The sequence below is a fragment of the Neovison vison genome, chromosome 2 (genome assembly GCF_020171115.1).
Source record: "Neovison vison isolate M4711 chromosome 2, ASM_NN_V1, whole genome shotgun sequence".
Taxonomy (NCBI): domain Eukaryota; kingdom Metazoa; phylum Chordata; class Mammalia; order Carnivora; family Mustelidae; genus Neogale; species Neogale vison.
In genome coordinates, this window is record NC_058092.1 from 201,611,148 (window position 1) to 201,635,281 (window position 24,134).

Consider the following 24,134-nt stretch of genomic DNA (forward strand, 5'->3'; position numbering starts at 1 on the left):
AACCACCGGGTTGGAGAGTAGCTTCTTCTCCTGGGTATCTCAGCTGGGCTTCAGTGGCAGGAGTAACCCATTTTTTCTGTGGTCTTTGGCTTCCCATTAACCTCAGATAAGGGAACTAAACTACCAAGGTGAATTTGTAGGCAACCCTGCAGAATATGGTAGCATGTGGAAATTTGTTCTACCTCTGTCTTCACTAGTATTGATCTTGGTAGGTCAAGGGAAATATAGGAAATTTCACAAGAATTCATGTGGGTTGCACCCTCTCACAAATAGACAAAAACATTTTTATAATGTTTGTCCACCTACACACTCTGTTTTCAATCCAGACCAAACTTGGACCTCATGGTTATCTTCTCACTTAAAAGCAAGGAAAAATATAGATAAAGGGAGGAGAATTATAGAAGCTAGAGCAGCATGAGACTATCCATTTTAATGCTCAGGTAAAGGCTCATTTGCATGGGGTTTTAATTTTATTCAATGCCAGCTTTACGGTGCAGAAATGCCTGTCACGCCTGACTGAGTCCCAATGCCAACATGATGTGGGGATGTGGGAGGAGAGGGTCTGGTATGTGGTTTCATGGAAAGGGGATACTCAAAGAAATGGGTTGAAATAAGTATATATTGCATCTAATAGAAGGGATGGTGAGCTAGCATAAGGAAATGTTTTTGATTGTCCTTGGTCTATAGCTTTTTTCTGGATAGTTGTCTTACTGCTCTCGAGTGATCCTCCTCCCACCTCTCTATGTTATTTTGATATAGTCCTAATAGTTCACTTATGCTTTTGTTTTACTTGCCTCAGGAAACACATCTAGAAAGAAGCTGCTATAGCCAATGTCAAAGATGTTACTGCCTGGGCTCTCTTGTAGGCTTTTTCTGGTTTCATGTTTCACATTTAGGTCTTTAATACATTTTCAGTTAATTTTTGTGTATGATGTAAGAATGTGGCCCAGTTTCACTGTTTTGCATATAGTTGCCCAGTTTTTCCAACACCATTTGTTGAAGAGACTGTCTTTTTCCCTTTTGATATTTTTTCCTCTTTTTCAAAATTAATTGACCATATAGTTGTGTTTCACTTCTGTTTTCTATTCTGTTCCATTGATTTATGTGTATATTTTTCTGCCAGTACCATACTGTATTGGTCACTACAGTTTTGTAATACAACTTAAAGTCTGGAATTATAATGCCTCCAGGTTTGCTTTTCCATCTCAAGAATGCTTTGTCTCTTCGGAGTTTTCTGTAGTTCCATAGAAATTTTAGGATAGTTTGTTGTAGCTCTGTGAAAATGCTGTTGGTATTTTGATATGGATTGCATTTAATGTCTAGATCATCTTGGGCAGGATAGCCATTTTAACAGTATCTGTATTTTCACAGTATCTTCTTTTTAACAGTATCTTCATTTTAACAGTATCTTCTGATCCATGTGCATGGAATGTCTTTCCATTTGTGTCATCTTCAATTTCTTTCATCAGTGCATTATAGTTTTCAGAGTGCAGTTCTTTCACTCCTTTGGTTAGGTTTGTTCCTAGGTATCTGATTGTTTTTTGGTGCAGAGATTATTCCTTGATTTCTTTTTCTGCTACTTCATTATTAATATATAGAAATGCAGCAGCTCTACCCATTGATTATGTACTCTGAATAAACTGAATTGGTTTATCAGTTCTAGCAATTATTGGTGGAGTGGTTTGACTTTTCTACATAGAGTATTGTGTCATGTGCAGATAGTGAAAGTTTGACATTTTCCTTGCTGATTTGGACACTTTTTATTTCTTTTTGTTGTGGGATTGCTATGGGTAGGACTTCTAGTAATATTCTGAATAAAAGTGGTGAGAGTGGACAGTCTTGTCCTGTTCCTGACAGTAGAGGAAAAGCTTAGGCTTTCCCCATTGAGGATGATATTCACTATGGTTTTTTCATTTATGGCCTTTATGATGTTGAGGTACGTTCCCTCTAACCTATGCTGTTCAGGAATTTTATCATGAATGGGCGTTATACTTTGTCAAAGCTTTTTCTACATCTATTGTAAGGTTCATATGGCTCTTATCCTTTCTTTTATTAATGTGGTGTATCATGTTGATTGATTTCTGAATATTGAACCACACTTGCAGCCCAAGAATCACTGCCCCTTCATCATGGTGAAGGATTTATGGTGAGTGTACTCTTGGATTTGGTTTGTTAGTATTTTGTTGAGAATTTTTGTGTCAATGTTCATCATGAATTTTGGCCTGTAGTTCTCTTTTATTGGGGTCTTTGTCTGGTTTTGGTGTTAGGGTAATGCTGTCTTCATGGAATGAATTTGGAAACTTTCCTTCTATTTTTGGGGACAGTTTCAGAAGAAATAGTATTACCTCTTCTTTAAATGTTTGGTAGAACTTGTCTGGGAATCTATCTGGCCTTGGACTTTTGTTTGATGAGAATTTTTTATTCCTGATTCTATTTCTTTGCTGGTTATTAGTCTGTTCAAGTTCTCTATTTCTTTTGTTTCAATTTTGGTAGTTTCTATGTTTCTAGACATTTTTCTGTTTCTTCCAGGTTGTCTAATTTTTTTGGCAAATATTTATTCATAATATTCTCTTATAATTGTTTGTATTTCTGTGGTATTGGTTGTTATTTCTCCTTCCTCATTTTTTTGGTTTTATGTATTTGGGTCCTTTCTCTTTTCTTTTTGATAAGTGTGGCTAGAGTTTACAATTTATTAATTTTTTCAAAGAATCATCTCCTGGTTTCTTTGATTTGTTCTATTATTTATTTTTAGTTTCTATATCATTTATTTTTGCTCTGATCTTTATTATTTTCTTCTTTCTACTGGCTTTAAGGTTTATTTATTGTTCTTTTTCTAACTTCTATAGGCGTAACATTAGGTTATTTGAGAATTTTCTTGCTTCTTGAGGTTGGCTTGTGTTCCTATATATGTTCCTCTTGAGACTGCGTTTGCATGGAGCACTGGGTGTGGTGCATAAACAATGAATTCTGGAACACTGAAAAGGAAAAAAAAACTGCTGTTGCTGCATCTAAAGGTTTTTTTTTTAAATTTTCAAAAATTTTATTTTATTTTTTCAGTGTTTCAAGATTCATTGTTTATGCACCAAATCCTGTGCTCCACTTAATAGGTGCCCTCCTTAATACCAAACACCAGGCTCACCCATCCCCCACACCCTCCCTTCCAAAACCCTCAGTTTGTTTCTTAAACTCCACAGTCTCTCATGCTTCCTTTCCCACTCCAATTTCCCCCAATTCATTTTTCCTTTCCTTCTCCTAATGCCCTCCATGTTTTGATGTGGTGTTCCGTGATTCATTAGTTGTGTATAACACCAAGTGTTCATTACAACCTATGCCTTTTTTTAAAATCTGATCTTGGTTTTCTCCCTCAGACTGTTGGAATTCTTTTCCTGCTTTAGGTCTTAAAATTTCTAGGGACATCATCACCATCATCACTATCATCATAATTATCTCCATCACAATAAATATGTAGGTCACACAGCTAAATCCATCTCAGACATTACGTTGCATTATTTATATTAATTTACTTAGTCTTAATCTTGTTTCACAGATAAGAAAACAAAGTTGCAGTTTTTACTTTTTCTGAAGATAGAGATCATTTGGTTATTTCATGGGAACAAATTATCAAGAATTTAAGTAGAAGATGCTGCATGAAAAGCAAAGTTTATAACTCCTAGCTGCTCACTAAGTGTTTATAATTCAACATTTTGTCAATAGCTGAATGGTGGGAGATTCTGCACTGAAAATCATTCGCCCAAAGCCTAAAAGCCTCAACCTACTTTCTCTTAATATCAAAAGTTGCAACAGAAGTTGATAGATGGAATTCTGTGGTCTTTTGCAGAAGGGGTATTTTTATTTATTTTTTAGTCTGGAAAGATTTTAAGATTTCTTTATATTTGGTGTTTGTAGGCTGTATCATGCATGTCTAGATACCAACATTTTAATTTTTAAGCTGTTCATACAAGCAATTTGGAATTTGTCTTGACCGTTTATGTAATAATTTATTTCCCTATTTTTTCTGTGTTCTCTATGCCAAAATCCCCAATAGACAGAATTTGGGTATTTTGGGCCAAATTACTCTCCCTACAAATTTTCTACCTCCTTCTCTGTCTGTATTTTACTTTCTGAAATGTCTCCATTTGCTTATTTGCCAACAATCCTAATGATTCTTTTCTTTCAGCTATTACACTTTTAATTTATAAAAGCTTTTTCTTTTTTTAATAGTTGACCTCAAAACTTAGCAGTGTTTTAAGGATGCAATATTATCTTGGAGCAACGTGTGCTAAATTTTGTTTATCATTTTCTTTTTCGATGGGTTTGGAGGGAAGAGGTAACAGCAGTTGTTTCCACTCTGCTCTACCCTACCCTCTAGATCACAGCAGATGGCACTCATTTTAGAGACTCCCTTGCCAGTAGTGATCCAGATTGAATCCCACTAGTGAAAAACATAGTGTGATGGCTGGAAGGTAGAAGGAAGAAGAGCCATTATTGTTCCCTTAAAAGTGATGGTTGCATGTGCTACTAAGAAAATGGTATCAAGGAATTGAAGGCTGGAGAACTCAGTGTGGTTGTGGAAAACATTTAATAAAACTGCAGACTCCAGTTACTCTTAAAACAACTCACATCCCCACTGAAGCCATAATGACCCTACTAATGCAAATCTGACCTAGCTTACCAGGGTTTCAACCCTAATGAATACCCTGTTGCCCTCAATAAGCTAAAATCATCACTCACAAGTCTTCCTATTTTGGTTCCTGAATGTCTGTCTATTTCCATTCAACTACTGAAAAACTCTCTTCCTGCATGTGGTATTTGACATCACTGATAGTTTAGACTCTGCCTATGCCTTCAGCTCATCTTGTTCTATTTCTTTTCCATCTCACCATCCCTGTAAGCATATGGAAACATGATTTTATAGAGACATGCTTCACAAATGCTGTTGACCCTCTTAAAATACCCTCTATTTTCATTACCAAAATGGAAAATTTCTTGTGTGTTCTAAGACACAACATTTCTTATGTCTTCCTTCTGTTCAATAGATGAATTTAATTTACCGTGGTATCCCATAATAAAGACTAAACTTAGCCAAGACACAATGACAAGGTGATCATTGCATTATTATGTCCCTGATCCAATGGATCTATACGTATACAAAATGAATGTTTTTGGTGATAGTGTATGTGTAGGCATGTGCTATTGATGAATGGCTTTCTGCTTTAAAACATATGCATTGGTATACAATTTGGGTTTCTTTTGTTTTAGTTTTTTTATTAATTATTTTTATTAACATATAATGTATTATTTGTCCCAGGGATACAGGTCTGTGAATCGTCAGGCTTACACATTTCACAGCACTCACCATATCACATACCCTCCCCAATGTCCATAATACAATTTGTTTTTACCATTACATGGCCCTACAACTGCTTTGAAGCTATAATCCAGTTATATAATGGGAATCAGATATTAGATATTTGAGCTCAATGAAATTATTCCAGCCATTCTTCCTTCTGGTAGTTCCATAACTCAACATGTGAGATGGGTTTGAATCTGTCTTGTTTTTGAAGAACTTATAAAAAATGATCTACTTAACAGAGAGAGCAAAGAGTAGCTTTTAGCTCTCAGCTAAACCATGAATTTAACAAACAAAAAAACTTTCTGATTGTCTTCAAAACATATAGAGTACTTTCTCCCATTCTGTGAGTTGCCTCTTTGTTTTGCTGATTGTTTCTTTTGCTGTGCAGAAGTTTTTTATCTTGATGAAGTCCCAAAAGTTCCTTTCACTTTTGTTTCCTTTGCCTTTGGAGACATGTCTTGAAAGAAGTTTCTGTGGCCCATGTCAGAGAGGTTACTGCCTATGCCCTCCTCCCGCTCCCAGGATCCTGATAGATTCCTGCCTCACGTTGAGGTCTTTTATCCATTTTGAGTTTATCTTTGTGTGTGTTGTGAGAAAATGGTCGAGTTTCATTCTTCCATGCATAGCTACCCAATTTTCCCAGCACCACTTATTGAAGAGACTGTCTTTTTCCCGCTGTATATTATTTTTTCCTGCTTTGTTGAAGATTATTTAACCATAGAGTTATGGGTCCATATCTGAACTCTCTACTCTGTTCCACTGGTCTATGTCTGTTTTTGTGCCTGTACCATGCTGTCTTGCTGATCACAGCTTTGTAGCAAAGCTTGAAATCAGGGCTGATATCCATGATCTAAAAAGAACTCCTCAAACTCAACACACACAAAACAGATAATCACATCAAAAAATGGGCAGAAGACATGAACAGACACTTCTCCAAAGAAGACATACAAATGGCTATCAGACACATGAAAAAATGTTCATTATCATTAGCCAGCAGGGAGATTCAAATTAAAACCACATTGAGATACCACCTTATACCAGTTAGAATGGCCAAAATTAACAAGACAGTAAACAACAAATGTTGGAGAAGATGTGGAGAAAGGGGAACCCTCTTACACTATTGGTGGGAATGCAAGTTGGTACAGCCACTTTGGAAAACAGTGTGGAGATTCCTTAAGAAATTAAAAAATAGAGCTACCCTATGACCCTGCAATTGCACTACTGGGAATTTATCCCAAAGATATAGATGTAGTGAAAAGAAGGACCATCTGTACCCCAATGATCATAGCAGCAATAGCCACAATTGCCAAACTGGAAAGAGCCAAGATGCCCTTCAATAGATGAATGGGTAAAGAAGATATGTCCCATATATACAATGGAGTCTTATGCCTCCATCAGAAAGTATGAATACTCTACATTGTATCAATTTTGCATCAACATGGACAAGACTGAAGGAGATTATGCTGAGTGAAATAAGCCAAGCAGAGAGAGTCAATTTTCATATGGTTTCACTTACTTGTGGAGCATAAGGAATAACATGGAGGACATTAGGAAAAGGAAAGGAAAAGTGAACTGGGGGAAATCAGAGGGGGAGACTGTGGACTCTGAGAAACAAACTGAGGATTTTATAGGGAAGGGGGTAGGGGGATGGGTGAGCCTGGTAGTGGGTATTAAGGAGGGCATGTATTGTATGGAGCACTGGGTGTGGTGCATAAACAATGAATCTTGGAATACTGAAAAAAAATAAAATAAAAATTTTTAAAAAACATATAAATAGACAAGAAAACAAACTATTAAAAAAATGGAAGAAGAAACTGAATAGACACTGTTCCAAAGAGGAAAAACAAATGGTCCACAGGTACATGAAAAGATGCTCACCACCACTAATGCAAATGCAAATGTCACTAAAGAAAAAATACAAATAAGACCACAATCATATATCACTTCACACTTCTTTAGATAGCTTTTACCAAAACTCCCCACAAAGGATAAGAAGAGTTAGGAAGGATGTGAAGAAGAAGGGACGCTTGTACACTATTGATGAAAATGTAAATTGATGAAGCTTGTCTGGTAAACACTGTATTTTCTGAAACATTTCAAAATAGAATTACCATTTGATCTAGCAATCCCACCTCTGGGTATATAGCCAAAGAAATTGAAATATGGATCTCAAAGAGATATCTGTACTCCGTGTTCACTGCAGCAGGTTTCACAATTGCTACAATGTGCAAATAACCTTAAAGTCCACGTAAAGAAGAATGGATAAATAAAATGCAGTATATATACATTATGGAATATCATTCAACCTTTGCAAAGAAGAAGATCTTGCCACTTGCAACCACATGGATATATGTGGAGGACACTATTCTAAGGAAAAATGCTGGCAACAGAAAGACAAGCATTGCATGATTTCACTTATACGTGGAATCTAAACAAATACCTGGAAGCAGAATGTAGAAGGGTGATTGACAGGGGCTGAGGGAGAGTGAAATAAGGAGGTATTGATCAAGTTTCAGTTATACATAATAAGTAAGTTCTGTAGGTCTGTATAGCATAGGACCTGTGACTAAGAATAGTTTATTGCCTATTTAAGATTTTGCTAAGAGATTTAGATCTTAAATTAACTGCTTTTACCTACCATGTAAGGGCAAAAATTCAACAACAAAAGGGTCAGGAAGAAATTTTTGAAAGTGATAGATAGATTAATGGCATTGATAGTAGTGATGGTTTTAAGGGTGTATACTTATTTCTGAATACATCGAATTATAAACATGATATCTACAGCTTTTTGAATGTCAATCATACATCAGTGAAGTAGTTTAATTTTTATATTTGGAAATGTCATGAATACAGAATTGGCTTAGGGAACTTGTCTCAATAAAATGTTTTAAGGATCACAATTTAGTGCATTAATCTCCAAATTAGGGTATGTCCTTCACGGGGGACCATATACAGCTGGCAACGACCATCCTGGATTTATAGACTCAGTTTTGGATTTCTGGTCTTCATTTTTCTATTTGTCATGCTCAGTCTTCAAGTCTCTCTCAAGGTAATATGAAGTGCATTTAGTTACTTTAAGTATAATAAATTATCATCAAATCCTGGCTAACACCAGGATTTGATAATAATTTATCAAACAGAAAACTGATTCACACTGTTTTCTGTAGTTTGAACACAATTCCTTGATTTATTGCTAAATTATTGAAACTTATCTACTTCCATATACTCTTCAGGAGTTCAAATCACAGGGTGGAACATTATTTCCATGTTTCTGCAGCATCTTGCTGCTATGTCCATGAGTATTTTCAAGTGGACCCTAGAGATCATCTGGCTCAATCTTCGTATTTTATGAAGAAGAAGACTTACATATTTTTGGAAGTTGGCCAGTTGAAGGCAGCACAGGCTTGTCCAGTGCAAATGATTCAGAGTCTACTTTGGCCCCTTTGTATTCCATTCCCACTGGCACTTCCCTAAGCCATTATTCTTTTTCTTGGGAAAGAGAATGGGTACAGTGTCTGTACCCATTGTTGTACTCTGATCTTGGCTTTTACAATTTCTGTTCAATACAATGTGTACAGTCATTTGTGAATTTTAGGGCATCTTTGATATTTCTTCATTGTCCATCAGGTGAAATCTGAACTTTGTAATGGAACCATCAAGGCCAAATAAGATCTTATATTGGTGTAGAATATGTTTCATAAAAGGTATTTGAGATTATCTAACCTTGGGGTCTGGTTTAAAAATAAAACAAAAATTGTGTTAATCTTTGTAAAGATATCTCCTCTGAAGAAAATATAGATACATCCTAGTTGGGAAATAAGTGTGAAAGGTACAAAAGTTTAAGGATTGAGTTCATGGAAATGTTAGTTCTAATGTGGGTTATTTACTAATAACCCACATTATTATTATTAACAAGGTTCTTCACAAGATAACTTTATAGTTGACAACACAAGTCAAGCAAAAAAACTGTTTCATTAGTTTCTTTTCATTAGCACTATGAAGTATGTAAGCAAATAACTTAGGTTCCCTCAACCTGAAACTTCAGAAGAAATTTTGGAAGTATGAGATAAGTGCTCCCTTCCACAGATGTACACAAGTACTCTGTGACAGCTGTAGGAGAGGGATCAATCATAAGTATGCATTATGATCTGAGGGGTTAGAGCTGGAATAAATAACTTAAGAAATAGGAGCTAGTCAGCTGTGGAATGATGTAGTCATTCCTTCTTCCTGGACAGTGGTCTAAGCCTGAAAAGAATTCTGTTTCTCTCCAGCATGGGATGATGCATACATATATACCTAAGCTAACAACATTTCAGAGCATACCTGAATCAAACCAAATATAGTCCAAGGTGCCAGAATGCAGACAAATGGTTCTCTGAAGTCCTCCACTCTAAGGCCATGTCATTTTTTTTCATCTTCATCTTTTCATTCTGCACATCATCTCTCTCAGAGCCCGGTGGACCTGCTTGTTCCGCAGAGTATAGATGACAGGGTTCAGCAGTGGGGTCACCACTGTGTTCACAAGGGCAGCCTCCCTGTTGGAGTCCAGCCTGTTCTTTTGCCTTGGTTTCACATATATAAAGACACTACTTCCATACATCAGAGAGAGGACTATGAGGTGAGAGGAGCAGGTGGAGAAAGCTTTCTGTTTCTCCTTAGCTGATGGGAGTCATACAATTGTGACTACTATGTTGCTGTATGCAATGATGGTTATGATAAGGGATGTCAACAAAATAAATAAGGCAAGGAAAAAAGCCAACATTTGGATAGACCAGGTGTCAGAACAGGAGAGTTGAATCAGGGGGCCTACGTCACAGAAGAAGTGGGGGATGACATAGGGACCACAGAAGGATAACTGGGAAATCTTCACTAGTGGACCTGTGATAAGACTGAAGGACAATGTGAAGCAGGTAGCGACCAGGATAAAGCAAGTCTTCAGGTTCATGATAGTCGGGTAATGCAGAGGCTTGCAAATGGCCACATACCGATCCAGAGACATTACTGCTATGAGGAGGAAACCTGTTGCTCCCAGAAATACAATAAGAAATGCTTGTATGAAACAGGCAGGAAAGGAAATAGTTTGCCTGCCTAAAAGAAAGATGAGCAACAACTTAGGGATAACAGCATTTATGAAACAACACTCCAAAAAGGAAAAGATGCTCAGGAAAAAGTACATAGGTGTGTGGAGTTGGGAATCGGCACAGGTGATGGTGATTATGATCGCATTGCCTACAGTGGATGCCAGGTATGCCAGCAGGTGTACAAAGAAGAGGACCTTTCCCAGGTGCTGGATGGCAGGAAACCCTTCCAAGGTGAATTCTTGGACAGTTGTCCCATTCCTCATTTCCATGGACATCTTCTTCTATAGCAGCATCCCTGCTGATCTTATCCTTCAATAGAGACATCAAGGAGAACAAAGGTTTTAGAGGACCATATGATCCAGTTATCTGCCTATCCAAAAAGGTGACTAGGCTGATAGGAAAGTAGTTTAGGCAGTTGGTCCTTGAGTCAGAAGGACCTGAGTTCAATACTAGTTCAATACTAAGTTCTAACTCTGAAGGGATGGATCTCCTTTGGAAGGGATGTTAAGCTTTGCGAACTTCACTTTCAGCCTCTTAGAATGAAAATGATAGGAACGACCTGTTCATGTTCTTGTGAGAATTAATTAAGATAAAGCATGTAACTCACTTGGCATATGATGTTAATGTTTCCTTTGTGTCCCTGAAAGTCTAATTGTAATGTTATGGTCATTAATATAATGCTTAAATAGAGCATCACTAGGAGGCAGGAGTTGGTATTTTTGTAATTATACTACATTTTATTGTTTTTAATAATATTATCAATTTGTAAGTAAGCATAACAGTGATATTAGTAATATTCTTTTGGATATCTGCTTTAATAATATGATACATTTTATAGTCCAAGTTGTCAGATCATCATCATTTGTTGAGGACTTATGCATGGTACTATGCTTATCACTGATATTCAGTATTTCTATTTTTCTTCAAAATAACCATGAGCCCCTTCCTCTCCAGAAACAGAAACTGAGGCTTAGAGAGTTCCAGAGAGCTTAGGTCACAGAGTTAGTTCTTTAGCTGGAACTGCCAGATCTTAGAGCCCCTCCTGTTTTTAACTACAGTGTTAAAATATTTTAAAAGGGAAACAAATGTATTGCTGATGAAAGATTTGCTTTATTTATCTTGATTCCATCCTTAGTTAGAGTCGCTGATGAGTTACTGACCTGTGGAATGACATGGGGCTTACAGAGGATCTACATTAACACAAGCATTTTATAGAAGAGACTGGAGACTAGAGACATTATGGACCACTCAGTGGCATGACATAAAATAGAAATCCAGGATTTAACACCGCCCCCACCCAAGGTTCATGCTGGGTTTTGGTGGAGGTGGGAGTGACAGTAGGTCATAGGATTAACCCTGTTAGGTGAATATGATGGACACCTGGTATTCATATACTCACTCTTACATCAAAGCTCAGGAACATTTTCTCTCTTCAGTCCTCTCAGTGACTTCTCTGAGGATGGTTTTTGGCTCCTGCATATCAATAATAGGGTAAAGGGTGGCAGTGTGGTACGTGTCACTCTCACTTACCAACTGTGGGCCCGGTCCTCTGGGTCTTGAAACCGAACTCCTCACCCCCGAGTGGTACAGCATCAAGGAGCCCCTGCTTCTGTTCCTGTTGACCCCATTAAGTCCATCAAGGCACCAGGACCCTGTGACCAGGTGTACACACAAGTCACCAAATGGGGGGCAGGGCTTCCTCCTCTTGCAGCTATTGTATTCTAAGAAATCAAGAGCTTGCTCTAGGCTGAGGGGAAAGGAGAGAGAAGGAATCTCATTTGTTACAGCCTGTTGTCCTTGAGGAGGGTGAATGTGCATCCCATGCTGTCAGGGTCTGGCCGACAAAGCCCTGTTTCCACAGCCCAGAATGTGTCATAGCACAAGTCTGCAGGGCAGCCTTGACCACTGAAACCCTAGAAAGGATCAGAGAGATTAAAACAACCATATTTCACTGCCTCCAATTCATGACTGGAGCTTGACTCCCAGACTACGTAGGGTTCTGATAAAAGGTCTGGCCCTGCCTCCTCAGTGGGTTAAAGCCCACCAAACATGCAACGTTGCTGCCCACCTCCCATACTCTTCAGCAGGAGCTGGCATCTTCTATGTTAAGCTCTGGGTGTTACCAAGACAAGGCTCCCTCTACTGCAGTGCTCCTCATAATGGGTTCCACTCTTCCAAGACACCTTCTAAGTTACAAAGCTCCTCCACCAAATGCTCACCTTTCCAAGGGAGAAGCAGCCTTATTTTACTATATTCTAATGAGAAGGTGCTGACAGGCAAGTTTGAGGCTCTGTGATAATTTTGCCATAAGACTGGTCACCAAGTAGGATGGACCCAGGCAATGAACAAAGAGTGAAGGCCCCCAAACCTTATGAGATGCTGAAAAGACAGGTGAAGAAAGGAAAGACATGACTAGTGTGCTGGGTGCAGCTAATTGGTCACTGTTGAGGATAGGTGTTGTTGGTGCAACCCTTATATTTGTCTTTCCATTGTCTGTGGTGATGCTGACTCCCAGATGTCTGCATTGTTCTCTGCCAAGATTTTTCAAGGAAATTATATGAAAATTTCCCAAGGGTTTCTAAAACCCCAAGTTGAATATTGCTACTGATAGGAAGTAAAAGTCCAGACTACAAGTTTCTACATGTGGTTTATGCACGTTGGCCAGAACACTGTTGTTAACAGAATAGATTTTATGGTGAATAAGAGCTGGTTTACCCCCTGGCTTTCATCAGACTTTTGGGAAGATACTGGGGGAAGTCCTTCTGAGTGTTTGGATCCTCTTTCCTCTACTCTCCCATTGATCCTCAAGCCACATTCTTCATGTCTACAACTTTATGGCCTTCCACTAAATGGTTTTCTCTACACTTTTAATTTCTATCCCTCTGTCTCTCAAGACACAGGATCCACAGTGACTGTGATACCTTCCTGTTTTGTCTTTTTACATATCAGTGGTTTAAGAGAGAAACAATACAATTCTTACGGACTCTTTCAAAAGGTGTGGAAAGAGTTTATGAAATTAAAAAAATATATAAGTAGAATATTCTCTTTTCCTTCAGCTTTATTATGATCTAATTGACATATAACTATCTAAGTTTAAGGTGTACAAAGTGATGATTTGATATACCTATACTTTATGAAATGTTTACCACAGTAAGGTTAACTAACACCTCCTTTGCATCACATAGTTACCATTTCGTGGTGGTGGTGGTAAGAACATTAAAGTTCTACTCTCACAGCACTTTTCTGGTGTGCAATACAGTATTGTTAGCTATACACACTGTGCTGTATCTTAGATCATCAGAACTTATTCATTTCATAATTGAATGTTTGCACCCTTTGGCCAACATCTCCTCCTTTCCCCCACCACTCAGCCCCTGACAACCACCATTTCACTATCTGTTACTATGAGTTAGATGTTTTTAGTTTTCACACACAAATGAGTTCATACAGTATTTGGGTTTCTCATCTGACTTATTTGACTTAGCAATAAAATATACACCAGCAGATATATGACAAAAATGACGGTGTAATGCAGTAGAGCAGTGGAAGTCCTTCAATAAAGGTAGATGGTGCTTTGTCAAGTGGGTATTCAAATGGAGAAAATACATCTTGACCCTTACTCTTTATCATACCAAAAAAAATTTTTTTTAAGAGGAAAAAAAAAACATTGCAGAAGATGCACTGTAGATCTAACTGTAAATGGTATAACACTCATCTAAAAGAAAACACATGTTGTTTCCTGTCTTGCTAATTTTGGCCATTCTAACTGGTGTAAGGTGGTCCTCAATGTGGTTTTTTTTTTTTTTTTTTAATATATGTGCTTTTTTTTTTCCCCCAATTTATTTATTTTCAGAAAAACAGTATTCATTATTTTTTCACCACACCCAGTGCTCCATGCAAGCTGTGCCCTCTATACTACCCACCACCTGGTACCCCAACCTTCCACCCCCCCGCCACTTCAAACCCCTCAGACTGTTTTTCAGAGTCCATAGTCTCTCATGGTTCACCTCCCCTTCCAATTTACCCAAATTCCCTACTACTCTCTAACGCCCCTTGTCCTCCATGCTATTGGTTATGCTCCACAAATGAGTATCTTCTCTTGATACAGATCAGTACAGGGAACCAAATGTCCATTTTTCTAAACCAGCAGATTATGCTCCTTCTTGAACAACATGACCCAATAAAACATTCACTTGACATCCCTAACATTAAACGTTATGTGTAAACAATGAGTCTTTTGCCACAAAAAGATAACTCAAAATGCTGTCTGGTGAGAAATAAATATTAGTATGTTGGCTTACATTAAAATTCCCATAAGGTAATTAGCATTTCATTAATATGCAGCTCATTTTTTTTTGTGAGTTCAGCTTTCAGTTTAATTTTTTTAATAATTATACTTTACAGCAACTTTACTACTATTTTTTTTTCCCAATTTATTTATTTTCAGAAAAACAGTATTCATTATTTTTTCACCACACCCAGTGCTCCATGCAAGCTGTGCCCTCTATAATACCCACCACCTGGTACCCCAACCTCCCACCCCCCCGCCACTTCAGACCCCTCAGACTGTTTTTCAGAGTCCATAGTCTCTCATGGTTCACCTCCCCTTCCAATTTACCCAAATTCCCTACTACTCTCTAACGCCCCTTGTCCTCCATGCTATTGGTTATGCTCCACAAATGAGTGAAACCATATGATAATTGACTCTCTCTGCTTGACTGATTTCACTCAGCATAATCTCTTCCAGTCCCGTCCATGTTGCTACAAAAGTTGGATATTCGTCCTTTCTGATGGAGGCATAATACTCCATAGTGTATATGGACCACATCTTCCTTATCCATTCATCCGTTGAAGGGCATCTTGGTTCTTTCCATAGTTTGGCGACTGTGGCCATTGCTGCTATAAACATTGGGGTACAGATGGCCCTTCTTTTCACGACATCTGTATCTTTGGGGTAAATACCCAGGAGTGCAATTGCAGGGTCGTAGGGAAGCTCTATTTTTAATTTCTTGAGGAATCTCCACACTGTTCTCCAAAGAGGCTGCACCAACTTGCATTCCCACCAACAGTGTAAGAGGGTTCCCCTTTCTCCACATCCTCTCCAACACATGTTGTTTCCTGTTTTGTTAATTTTGGCCATTCTAACTGGTGTAAGGTGATATCTCAATGTGGTTTTAATTTGAATATCCCTGATGGCTAGTGATGATGAACATTTTTTCATGTGTCTGATAGCCATTTGTATGTCTTCATTGGAGAAGTGTCTGTTCATATCTTCTGCCCATTTTTTGATGTGTTTGTCTGTTTCGTGTGGGTTGAGTTTGAGGAGTTCATTATAGATCCTGGATATCAACCTTTTGTCTGTACTGTCATTTGCAAATATCTTCTCCCATTCCGTGGGTTGCCTCTGTTTTTTTGACTGTTTCCTTTGCTGTGCAGAAGCTTTTGATTTTGATGAAGTAAAAGGATCTGTACTTGAGGAACTATAGAACACTCATGAAAGAATTTGAAGAAGACACAAAAAGATGGAAGACCATTCCATGCCCTTGGATCGGAAGAATAAGCATTGTTAAAATGTCTATACTGCCTAGAGCAATCTATACTTTTAATGCCATTCCGATCAAAATTCCACCGGCATTCTTCAAAGAGCTGGAGCAAATAATCCTAAAATTTGTATGGAATCAGAAGAGACCCCGAATCGCTAAGGAAATGTTGAAAAACAAAAATAAAGCTGGCGGCATCACCTTACCTGATTTCAAGCTTTATTACAAAGCTGTGATCACCAAGACAGCATGGTACTGGCATAAAAACAGACACATAGGGGCGCCTGGGTGGCTCAGTGGGTTAAGTCGCTGCCTTCGGCTCAGGTCATGATCTCAGGGTCCTGGGATCGAGTCCCGCATCGGGCTCTCTGCTCAGCAGGGAGCCTGCTTCCTCCTCTCTCTCTCTCTGCCTGCCTCTCTGCCTACTTGTGATCTCTCTCTGTCAAATAAATAAATAAAATCTTTAAAAAAAAAAACAGACACATAGACCAGTGGAACAGAGTAGAGAGCTCTGATATGGACCCTCAACTCTATGGTCAAATAGTCTTTGACAGAACAGGAAAAAATATACAGTGGAAAAAAGACAGTCTCTTCAATAAATGGTGCTGGGATAACTGGACAGCTATATGTAGAAGAATGAAACTCGACCATTCTCTTACACCGTACACAAAGATCAACTCGAAATGGATAAAAGACCTCAACGTGAGACAGGAATCCATCAGATTCTTAGAGGAGAACATAGGCAGTAATCTCTTTGATATCAGCCACAGCAACTTCTTTCAAGATACGTCTCCAAAGGCAAAGGAAACAAAAGCGAAAATAAACTTCTGGGACTTCATCAAAATCAAAAGCCTCCATCCTTTCTTATGCCAGAAAGGATGAATACCTAACTCTTGTGTCAACATGGATGGGACCGGAAGAGATTATACTGAGTGAAATAAGTCAAGCAGAGAGAGTTGATTATCATATGGTTTCACTTATTTGTGGAGAATAACAAATAACATGGAGGACAAGGGGAGATGCAGAGAAGAAGGGAGTTGAGGGAAATTGGAAGGGGAAGTGAACCATGAGAGACTATGGACTCTGAAAAACAACCTGAGGGTTTTGAAGGGGTGGGGGGGTGGGAGGTTGGGGGATCCAGGTGGTAGGTTTTAGGCAGGGCACAGATTGCATGGAGCACTGGGTGTGGTGCAAAAAACAATGACTACTGTTATGCTGAAAAGAAATAAAAAATTTTAAAGAAAGAAAACATGGCAGAATATCTTATGTGTTTGAGGGAAAACAAAAAAAATTCTTGACTGAGACAAAGGAATTTATCAGAAAAAGCAGTGATATTAAGTACCTCTATTTACTGCAAGACAACATTAAGGAAATGAAAGTGGAAACCACAGTCTCCACGAAGCTATTTTTAATCTGACAAATCTACAGTTCAGTAAGGCAAAGACAATGTAACAAAGGAAAACTGGGCAAAATATTTGCAGAGTCCTTTTACAAAAAGAGACCATACAAATGGCTGGTATTATATTAAAATATCCAGGTTATTTCATTTCGAGGATAATACAAATTATAACCACAATACAATATTTCACAGGCACTGCCAAGTGTCATTGAGACTACTGGAACTCCTATTCATGACACTGGAAGGGTAAAATTTGGAAATCTATTGACATTGAGCATATTTTACATATTTGCTACAGGATCCAGCAATTTCATATTTATGTGTGTGGAGATTACATACATACACACACATATGTATATATCCTACACAAAAAATATTTAATGATTTTTTAATTATTTAATGATTTTTAATGATTCATTTATTTATTTTGGAGTGAGAGAATGAGTGTGAGTTGGGGGAGGGGCACAGGGAGAGAATCTCTAACAGACTCCCTATTGAGCACAGAGCATGACATAGAGCTTGATGCACAACTCTGAGATCATGACCTGAGCTGAAATCAGGAGTCTCCTATGCTCAACCTACTGAGCCACCCAGGCACCCCAGTACACAACAGATTTTTATTTTATTTTATTTTTTAAAGATTTTATCCACTTTTTGACAAAGAGAGAGAGACAGCAAGAGAGGCAACATAAGCAGGGAGAGTAAGAGAGGGAGAAGCAGGTTTCCTGTGCTAAGCAGGGGAACCCCATGTGACACTTGATCCCAGGACCCTGAGATCATGACTTGACCCGAAGGCAGATGCTTAACCAACTGGGCCACCCAGGCACCCCTGATTACATTAATTTTAAACCTGCTTTTTTTCTTTAAAACTTCTTACTTAACTTTTCACTTTGCAAAAACTTCAGACTTAGCAAAAAATATTGCAAACTGAACACAGGGAATTCTCATATACCCTTCATACAACATCCTCCAAAATTACCATATAACCAGAGAGCAATGATCAAAACCAGTAAATGAACATTTAATTTGTAGATCTTTTTCATAAGTTGTCAGTTGTTCTACTAAATGTCCTTCGTCTGGTCCAAGATCCAATCTGGGTGATGTGACGCATCTGTGCATAGTTTCTTGTTTCCTAGACCCTCTCTGATCTGGGATAGTTTCTTCTATATTTCTTTGCCTTTCATGACTTTGATACTCCTGAAGATGCTGTTTATTATATAGCAATGCTTAATGTGGGTTTGTCTGATTAAAGTTAGCTTGTGCAATTTTGTCAAAAATACTATAGAAATGATATTGTGCCTTTCTCAGGGATATGATGTCACCATATCTTATTATTGGTGACCTTAGTTTACTGTCTGTTACAGATAATCACTTGGTTAAAGTGGTGTCTGTTTAAAACTAGTAAAGTTACTATTTTTCCCATGGTAATTAATATTTTATTGGAAGATGCTTTGAGATTATGTAAATATCCATCTTTACACTTTTGCCCACTCACTTATTATCCAGTGATGATTCTTATCTGAAACAGTTATTACCATGGTATTTTTCAAATTGTGAGTTTCTATTTCCATCATTCCATCTACACTTAGAATTCTACTCTAAGGAAGTGGTTTTCCTTCTCCCTTATTTATTTATTTCATTTTTTTTAACTTTTCCTTTCTTTTTTCTTCAATTTAAATTTAACTAGCCATAAAATAGTATGTCATTGGTTTTTGATATAATGTTCAATGACTCAATAGTTCTGTGTAACACCCAGTATTTATTCAATTCTTTACCCATCTCAGCATGGATGGACCAAGAGTAATTGTTTTGTGTAATGGTCCATGTCTATTAATATTACTGTTCACGTATTGCTCAAATTGTTCCATAATTGTGGCCACTGGGTTCCCTTTCAAGTTAGTTAGTTAAGGCACTCCTGTGCCTTTTGAAATGTTTATATTATTCTGGGGGCACCTGCTAACATCAAAAGGATCTCCAAGCTCATCGTGTTCTTTCTTTCTTTCTTTCTTTCTTTCTTTCTTTCTTTCTTTCTTTCTTTCTTTCTTTCTTCTTTCTTATATTTTATTTATTTATTTGTTTGACAGAGACACAGTGAGAGAAGGAACACAACCAGGGGGAGTAAGAGAGGGAGAAGTAGGTTTCCCACCGAGCAGGCAACTGCTTCCTGGGGCTTGATCCCAGGATGCAGGGATCATGACTTGAGCCAAAGGCAGAAGCTTAAGGACTAAGCCACCCAGGCACCCCCATTGTGTTCTTTCTTGCAGCAACATTGTAATCAGCCATTTTCCAAAGAGCTCTGGTCTTTTTGGGGGGTTGACTTGAGCCATTTCAGCCCCATCATGACTGATACATGTCCCCATTGGTCATCTGAAGTTTTCAATTCTTTAATAGAGTTTCTTACCACTGAATCTAGCTGCCTTTATTTTGTTTTCCTAAGACTATGTCCTCATGCCCTCCCACATGCTTTAATTGATTTCTTAGTTTTTGGGCGCCTGGGTGGCTCAGTGGGTTGGGCCACTACCTTCGGCTCAGGTCATGATCTCAGGGTCCTGGGATCGAGTCCCGCATCGGGCTCTCTGCTCAGCAGGGGGCCTGCTTCCCTTCCTCTCTCTCTGCCTGCCTCTCGCCTGCTTGTGATCTCTCTCTGTCAAATAAATAAATAAAATCTTAAAAAAAAAAGAAAAGAAAATTCTTAATAGATAGGAATTTGTAATAGAAACTGTTCTTCTAGGAGAAGTACTGCCTTTCTATACTGTCATTTCCTTTCACTGTTATTAATGAAGTTCTGAAATAATTTTTCCTTTTTTTTTTTTTTTGGTCTATTTTGTCTGACCATAGATAGGTTCAATGTTAAGAAGTAAGCTTTTTAAGGATAGGGCTTTGGTAGAGATTTCCTTATCATTCATCTGGCTTTGGGGACTAATTGGTATGCACATGCTGTTAGACTAACTTTTGTTTTTGTTTATTTTTGGAACAAAAAAACTTTTCTCTAAAAAATGCTCAATGAGAAGGTCCTGTCTTGTCTGTTTATAAGAGAAAGCACTTTAACATAGGAGGTCTTCATTTTTAGTTTTCCTGCTCCAGATCTAATGATTTCTAGGCTATTAACTATATAGTTTTATCATCAAATCCCGATACAGAATTTCATAAAGAACCATGGATGTTAGCTATTGAGACTTGCTCTTTTGTGTGTGTGTGTGTGTGTCTGTGTTCCACAATGGGTTTCTCTCTGCCTACGTCAAACCTTCTTCAATCAGAACTCAGATGTATTCTCACTATAATCATAATCCTTGTGCTTAAATTCTAAAATAAGCGCAAGTTTACTAAGCATGATTTAGAATTGCAAAGACCATTACGGGAAACTTTTCAAATGGCAAAGACAAAGCATTTTGGAATAACTTCTGGAAAGAAGGAAATATACCAGATATTCAGAAGGCAGTTTTTTGGATTGGTATTTTGACTCCATTTCAGCATTCCTCAAAAATTCTCTGGGAAAACCTAAAGTTAGGAACACTCTATTCATATCACCATACACTGGTCCTCAGTGTCTTCTTATGTTCTACCTGCTGTTATTTCACAACTTAGACTACTTTCCTCCAGGTCTTACTCAGAAGGCTATTGCTTTAATGGGTCATTCCTCACTTCAGATTTTCAGAAGTTCAATCAGTGGAAGATGCATGTAAGCAAAGTCATATTAGAGCCATAATAGAAGTCTTCCAAAGCCATAGAAAAACCAAAGCATTGCTATGTGACATTGAATTGTATTAGTCATTTACTGGCCGGGGATTTTAGACCTGGACCACTTCATCTTTCTCAGATAAAGACAAAATTTATTGAAAACTATCATGTGGGCAAGTTAAAAAGATTTTTAAAATTCCATCGTGGAAAACACCTATCAAAGCCCAGAAACAGTAAGAAAAGAAAAGTAGGGCTATTTTTGAATAGCTACATTTATAAAAACAACAACAACAAAAAATTCACCCTAGAGAAGAATCTAGAATTCTGTTTCAAGAACCTTTTGATTTCAAATCTTGCCATTTGCGACGACGTGGATGGAATTAGAGGGTATCGTGCTTAGTGAAATAAGTCAAGCAGAGAAAGACACTATCATATGATCTCCCTGATATGAGGAAGTGGAGATGCAACATGGGGAGTTAAGGGGGTAGAGAAGAATAAATGAAACAAGATGGGATTGGGAGGGAGACAAACCATAAGTGACTCTTAATCTCACAAAACAAACTGAGGGTTGCTGGGGGGAGGGGGGTTAGGAGAAGGGGGGTGGGGTTATGAACATTGGGGAGGGTATGTGCTATGGTGAGTGCTGTGAAGTGTGTAAACCTGATGATTCACAGACCTGTACCCCTGGGGATAAAAATATATTTTATGTTTATTTAAAAAAATAAAAAATTAAAAAAAAGAAACTTTTGATTTCTTTGGGAGATTCCACGCTGACATGGAATGATCACTGTTCTCTCTTTGTATAAATGGGCTAAAATCTGAAATAGGGAACTAACCAGAAAATTGTATTAGAAATTGTAGATCTGAGATTTCTCCAGTATTTGGCTGAACATTTTCAGATGGACTTAGAAAATTAATAAGTTTAGGGCTAACAACAAACTTACACCATTGAGATAAAACAAAGAGACCTTAAAGCAGAAATTGATTTGAAAGACCCTCCATCACCCAGGAATCATTGAACTATTAATGAGGGCATGTTTAGCTTTATAAACAAAAAGGTAATGGGAATAATGAGTGTTCATTTTATCTATCTACCTATCATCTATCTATCTATCTATCTATCTGTCATCATCTGTCTATCTATCATCTATCTATTTACTTCCAGTGGGTGCCCGAAAGTTTCCACATGCTTGGAATGTGTGTAGACCTTTGTTCTTTACCAGTGACACTCTTTTTTTTTCAGTGTTTCTTTAAATTCTAGTCAGTTAGCATACAATGAAATATTAGTTTCAGGTGTACAATTTTTGATTTAACACTTCCATGCAACACCTAGTGCTTATCACCAGTATACTCCTTAATCCCCATCGCCTATATAATCCATCCCTCATGCACCTATTCTCTGGTAATTATCAGTTTGTTCTCTATATTAAGAATATGTTTTGCCCCTCTCTCTCTCTCATTTTTTCCATACCTGAAGTTTTGTATTTTGGTGTAGTCCCAATAGTCATTCTTGCTTCTGTTTCACTTGCCTCAGGAAACACACTGAATAAGAAATTGCTCTAGCCGATATCAAAGAAATTATGTCCTGTATTCTTCTCAAGGATTTTTATGGTTTCATGTCTCACATATAGGTCTTTCATCCATTTTGAATTTATTTTTGTGTGTGGTGTAAGAAAGTGATCCAGTTTCCTTCTTTTGCAGGTAGTTGTCCAGCTTTCCCAACAATATTTGTTGAAGAGACTGTCTTTTCCCCATTAGATATTCCTTTTTTCTTTTGCAAAGATTAATTGGCCATGTAATTGTGGTTTCATGTCTGGGTTTTTAATTCTTTTCCATTGATTTTTAATTATTTTCCATTGATCCATGAGTCCTTTTTTTGTGCCATTACTGTAATATTTTGACCAATATAGTTATTCAATATAACTTGAAGTCCAGAATTATGATGCCTCTAGCTTTGTTTTCCTTTTTCAAGGTTACTTTGGCTACTTGGGTCCTTTGGCTATATACAAATTTTAGGATCATTTGATTTAGTTCTGTGAAAAATACTGTTGGCATTTAGATAGGGATTGCATTAAATGTATACATTGCTTTGGGTAACCTTCTGCACAGTGATGGAAACAATCAAAGCTAAAGGCAACCTATGAAATGAGAGAAGATAATTGCAAATGACATATCTGATAAAAGGTTAGTATTGAAATTTATTTAAAAAAAAAAACCAAAAGCAGGGGGGTGGGAGGTTGGGGTACCAGGTGGTGGGTATTATAGAGGGCACAGCTTGCATGGAGCAATGGGTGTGGTGAAAAAATAATGAATACTGTTTTTCTGAAAATAAATAAATTGGGAGAAAAAAAAATAAAAAAAAAATAAAATAAAATAAAAAAACCAAAAAACTCACATCCAAAAAATGAGTACCCTATTAAAAAATGGGCAGGAGATGTGATAAGACATTTTCCAAGGAGGAAATACAGATGGCCAACAGACACATGAAAAGATACTCAATGTCACTCATCACTAGGGAAATACAAATCAAAACCATAAGTGACTCTTAATCTCACGAAACAAACTGTGGGTTGCTGGGGGGAGGGGGGTTGGGAGAAGGGGAGTAGGGTTATGGACATTGGGGAGGGTATGTGCTTTTGGGTAAATTGGAAGGGGAGATGAACCATGAGAGACTATGGACTCTGAAAAACAATCTGAGGGGTTTGCAGTGGCGGGGGGGTGGGAGGTTGGGGTACCAGGTGGTGGGTATTATAGAGGGCACGGCTTGCATGGAGCACTGGGTGTGGTGAAAAAATAATGAATACTGTTTTACCGAAAATAAATAAATTGAAAAAAAAAACTACAATGAGATATCACCTCACACCTGTCAAAATGGCTAAAATCAACAATGCAAGAAACAACAAGTGTTTGTGAAAATGTGGAGAAAGGGGAACCCTCTTACACTGTTGGTAGGAATGCAAACTGGTGAACCACTCTGGGTAACAATTTGGAGGTTCCTCAAAAAGTTAAAAATAGAACCACCCTGTGATCCAGTTATTGCACTACTAGTACCGAAAAGATACAAAAATCCTAATTTGAAGGAA

The 24,134-nt window shown here is 37.8% G+C and overlaps 1 pseudogene; it reads right to left on the reverse strand.

The window, feature by feature from the left end:
- Positions 1-9,770: 9,770 nt before the first annotated feature.
- LOC122899268 lies at positions 9,771-10,727 on the reverse strand (annotated as a pseudogene).
- Between the last annotated feature and the right edge of the window lie 13,407 nt (positions 10,728-24,134).